Here is a 6,000-nt window from a genome sequence, read left to right on the forward strand (position 1 = left end):
CTGATCACCTGGGTAAGGTGCTATTTGCCAGTCTTCTTCATTGTAAAGTTACTGATTTTCCTTTTTTTTTTTTTTGTACTTGGTATTGAACCAGGGGTGCTTAACCACTGAGCCACATCCCCATCCCTTTTTTGTATTTTATATTTAGAGAAGGGTCTTGCTGAGTTGCTTAAGGACTCGCTAAGTTGCTGAAGCTGGCTTTGAACTCGGGTTCCTCCTGCCTCAGCCTTCTGAACCACTGTGACTACAGGTGTGCTCCACTGCACCCAGCTTGATTTTCCCTTTCTGTACTGTTTTTCAGAAGCAAGTTACTCCATCCAGCCCACAACCAAAGGGGAAATGAGATTCTATTTCCTAAAGACTGGAGTATCTACACATATTATTTGGAATTCTTCTCTATAGAGGATTTTCTCTTTTGCCCATTTATTTATTTATTCAATTATTTATGTCAAATAAGTAGACAAATGGGTATTTTATATTTTGGGTTAGAACCTGATACTATGTTATTTATTTGTTACTCAACTTTTTCCAGCTTTGATATCAGAAACTCTTAAGGCTTTTCACCTGAGTACCTTTGGCCTAGCCTCATTTAATTTTTGTACCAGGAATTAAACCCAGGAACACTCAACCACTGAGCTACATACCCATTCCTTTTTATATTTTATATTGAGACAAAGTCTTTGAACTTGTGATCCTCCTACCTCAGCCTCCTGAGAGGCTGGGATGGAAAGTGTGTATCACTGCATCCAGCCACCTTACATTATCTTACATTGGTTTTCAGAGTTTCAGATCAGAGATAACCAAGATGCATTTCATCAAAGGAAAGCTAATTTTCAAACCAAGAAGGGAGGAAGGCATACTTCTAAAGAAGATGTATGAAAACTTTTCCACATTACCATTTTGGTCATTTTGTTACAGACCAGTGAAGAGAATTCATTCTGGTCTGGCCACAGGCCCCATATAGGCATTTCGGAAGTCCTAATTCTCATGCATTTGAAGGTAACCCTTATTCCTCTCAGGGTGTGTTTCTTTTAGGCACTATTAAAACATTTATTCTACCTTCATTAAGCATGTATGCCATTCTGCCTTACAATTAGGTTTATTTGTCATCCCATGAGTCCTCATTTTCATTTTCACATCTCTAGTTTCTTGCACATGTACAGAGCTTTGTGAATTTGATATTAATAATAGCTTTTAAATCTGAGTTTAATGGAGATTTCAATTCAAATAGAATTATTTTAAAAATCCTAGTCCTATTTTTCTTCATATTTATTGAAAGCATGAACACTGTTGCTTCTTTGCAACTCCCCATTCCTTTCAAACTGATTTAAATCATGATCATATTTATTAAGGTATGATCATGGACATTGAAACTCTTAAGGCTTTGCTCATCTTTGACCTATCCTCATCTCTCTCTCTCTCTCTCTCTCTCTCTCTCTCTCTCTCTCTTTGTACCAGGGATTGAACCCAGGAGCATTAAACCACTGAACGACATCCCTAGCCATTTTTTATACTTTATTTAATCATTGAAAAAATGCTATTCAAAGGCTGATGAAATTAAGATTTAAATTTATGATTCCTAAATATATTTTGGACATGTATTCAAATTCTAGACTTGTTTTGTAATATTATATTATCCAAAATTTATTTGTAATGTATGCTGTCATCTAACATATTTGCACAATATCCTATATGATAAAAGTATGCCAAAATATATATAAAAAGGTCATTACTTTTGCTTAAATGCACAAAAATTTCCTGCAACTAATACCTGCTTATAACTAGAACAAATTCATTAGCTTATAAATTTAGAGCAGTTAACTGCCTTGCAAGGAAATAATAGTTTCCCAGTGAGAGTTAGCACTGATTTCTGATTAATTATTTTACTTGGTGATTCATCCTTGATCATAGTACAACAAAAATATCATGTTTGCTCAGTGGTATTAACTTCATTTATCTCATGTGCATTCAGAAAATTGCATTGTCATCAGTATACTATGTCTAAATATGACAGTGATTAAAATATTTTTCCCCACGGGAGTATGATCATTTAAAAACCTCCTAAGAGAATTCAGTTTGAGTACTTTATTACATTATTTAAGATGCCACCATTGGTAGCAAAGGAATTTGACATGTTTTCCTTGATTTCTTTTTCTTTTTTTTTAATATTTGTAGTTATAGGTGGACACAATATCTTTACTTTTTATTTTTATGTGGTGCTGAGGATCAAACCCAGTTCCTCACACATGCTAGGCAAGCACTCTACCACTGAGCCATAACCCCAGCCCCTTTTTGTTGATTTCTGAAGGAAATTTTTTAATTCTTTTTTAGATATATTGGGATCCTAATTAGAATAAGATGCACTCCATGTTTGTATAAATATGTCAAAATATACTTTACTGGAAATATTTTTAACTAAAAATATTTCAAATTTTCCTTCACTTCCCCATGTTAACAACATACATTTCATGAAATCTTTAATATTATCCTCATTTTTTAGTTAAAATTATCTACGAACTACATCTGATATCTGGTCTTTCAAATTGTTCATTAAGTCAATATTTGATATACATATAAAACACAGACCAATATGAAGTAAGAATGGAGGGCACCTTATTACTTAGTAGAGGTAGGATGGAGATGATGCTGTCCTTGTCTACATAGCTTTGAAAAGGAAAGTGTACATTTAAAAGACCTTGTTTATATGTGTGTGTGTTTTGGTTAAAGATTCTATGTAGCTAGGTGATTTGAGTTTGAATGAATTCAGATGAAATCAAAGGTAATTTGTAAGATACATATTCCAGGAAACAACAGGATAAACAACTACATTTCCTTAACAAAAACATTGCAAAGCAAATGAGAAGATGGAGGAGGAATCTTATCCATAAAAAGACACACGAGAAACAAACATTAGTTTCTTTTTTTTTTATAAATAGTTTTTAGTTGTAGTTGGACACAATGCCTTTATTTTATTTATTTTTATGTGGTGCTGAGGATCAAACCCAGGGCCTTGCATGTGCTAGGTGAGCACTCTACCACTGAGCCACAAACCCAACTCCAAACATTAATTTCAATGTATGGACCTGTTGAGTCCCTATTCAAACAATTGTTAAAAAAGAAGCAATCAGGGAAAATGTGAACACTGGATATTCAATGATCTTATATATTAAAGAATCATCTATTTTCCTAGAGTGATAACATGTTGTTGTTATCTTTAATTTTTAAGAGTTTATATTTCAGAGATGCACATTAATATATTTATGGGTGAATCATAATATCTGGACCTTCAAAAGGGTAAATATGAAAGATTAGCATGAATGGATAATTGTTGACATTGGGTGGCAGTTACATCAGAGTTAATGATATTTTCTTGATTTAAATAGATTTAATTTTTTTAATTAATAAAAGTTTAAAATATGAGGGCAAGTTAAAGCATTTTCAGAATAAAAAAGCTGAGATTAGTATCATTATATTCTTATTAGGCCAATTTCTAAATTATATACTTTAGAAGGAAGAAAAATAATTCCAGAAAGATATCTGACATTTGAGAAGGAAGGACAATTGTATTTAAGATCTGTGTTGTTCAATGTATGTCAATTATACTCCAATTAAGATAAAAGTGGAAAAAAATGATAAGGTTCCAAAAGGAAAACATAGGTAAATCTAAAACATAAGCAGTATAAAATAATACCTACTTTGTGGGGTTAAAAAAACATAGCAGTTTAAAAATAGCATAGGGCTGGGGATGTAGCTTAGTGTGCATGAGGCCCTGGGTTCAATCCCCAGCACCACAAAAATAAATACAATACCATATACCCAAGTTGGATTTAGAGAGTGGAGGAACCAGAACTTTCAAAAATTGTTTAGCAGTATTTACTATAGCTGAACATATGTATACCTTAATACCCAGCAATTCTACTCTTAGATATTTATACAATATAAATATGTATGTTTGCCAAGACATTTACTAGAGTACAACAATTATAATATCTTCAAATTGGAAACTACCCAAATGACAAAAATGTGAACTTAATAAGAGTAAGTATATTCACACAATAATACTGTGCAACTTTGATCATGAATGATATGCCACTACATCTAACAATGAGGATGGATATATATCACAAGCATAATGTTGTGTTTCAAAATATTCTTCTGTTTCAAAATACAGAATACCTAATACATGGTATAAACAAAAGAGAAGATGGTGTATGTTGCTAGAACTAGCTAGGATAGTGGTTACCCTTAGGAGCCTAGGGTGCCCATAATAGCAAGAAGGGTATTTGAAGAGGCCTTCTAGGGTACTGGTAATTCTTAGTATCTTTATGTAGCTGTTAATTAAATAATATGGTCAGCTTCTAGGAAGTCAGTGGGCTGTACACTAATGTGCAATGTTCTGTACATATGTTATATTTCAATAAAATGCTTTTATATTAGCACTTAAGGCTGGATGTGTTGGTGCACACCTGTAATCCCAGCAACTCAGAAGCTTAGGTAGGAGGATGACAAGTTCAATGCCAGCCTCAGCAACTTATTGAGGCCCTAAAGAAAAGAAAGGAAAAACAAGGACTGGGGATGTGGCTCAGTGGTTAAATGCCCTTGGGAAAAAGCACTTAAGCCAGCAGGAAATTAAAGTAAAAATATTCTAAGGACCTATACACAGTACTTAATAACATTTAAATTTTATTTTAGTAGGGGCTGGGGTTGTGGCTCCGTGGTAGAGCATTTGCCTAGCACATGTGAGGCCCTGGGTTCGATCCTCAGCACCACATATAAATAAATAAATTAAATAAAGGTATTGTGCCCAACTACAAGTAAAAAAATGAATATTAAAAAATTTATTTTAGTAAAATAATTGTTAATTAAACTTGAATCTCAGGGATGACTACTAAAAATAAAAACAGCAGTTTTAATTTCTAAATTGATAAAAGGAAAAAAGTGGAATAAGAAAAAACTTTTAATTCAAACGTAGGCAAGAAAATAAAAAAGAAAACCAAAGTGGGACAAATAAAACCCATAAAATGACTGAAAAAAACCTCAAGCATATTTAAAATATCACAGTAATATAAAACAACTGTTAAACAACAACAAAGTACTTATGACTAGGTTAATTCTTTGTAAGAGGCACCTATAAAACATGAAGACCCATAAAAGTTAAAGGTGGCTGAGGGAAGGAAGAATAGAAATTCATTGGATTAGACAAGGGGAATGAAGGAAAGGGAGAGGGGATGCGAATAGGAAAGATAATAGAATGAACCAGACATTACATTCCTAGGCTCATAAATGAATACATGACCAGTGAAACTCCTCATCATGTACAACCACAAGAATGGGAAGTTATACTTCATGTATGTACAATATGTCAAAATATACTCTACTGTCATGTATATAGAACATTTTTTTAAAAGGAGGGCTGGGGTTGTGGCTTAGTGGCAGGGTGCTTGCCTAGCATGTGTGAGGCACTGGGTTTGAGCCTTAGCGCTGCATAAAAATAAATAAATAAAATTAAAGCATGCTGTCCATCTACAACTACAATTTTTTTTTAAAAAAACAAACAAACAAAGATAAAGTTTAAATGAGGAAAGATACAAACACATACTAACCAAAAGAAGGGTAGTGTAGCTGTATTAATACCAAACAAAGTAGACCTGAGGGCAAAAAACATTGTAGAAATAAAGAAGGTTGCCATTATATAAAGTAAAAGATTAAAATCACCAGAAGAATACAACAATTCCAAACTTGAATATGCTTATAAAAGGAGTGTCAAAGTGTACTGGGCAAATTTACAGAACCAAAAGGAGAAATTGACAAGTTTACATCATAATGGGACTTTAAAATTCTTTTTTTAGATCAGGTCAATAAAAATTCAGTAGAGAAGCTGGATGCTGTAGCACACATCCCTAACCCCAGCCCCTCCTGAAAGAGCCTGAGGCAGGAGGATCAAAGCCAGCCTCTGCAGCAGTGAGGCACTAAGCAACCCAGTGATACCCTGTCTCTAAA

The sequence above is a fragment of the Marmota flaviventris genome, chromosome X (genome assembly GCF_047511675.1).
Source record: "Marmota flaviventris isolate mMarFla1 chromosome X, mMarFla1.hap1, whole genome shotgun sequence".
NCBI classification, from domain to species: Eukaryota; Metazoa; Chordata; class Mammalia; order Rodentia; family Sciuridae; genus Marmota; species Marmota flaviventris.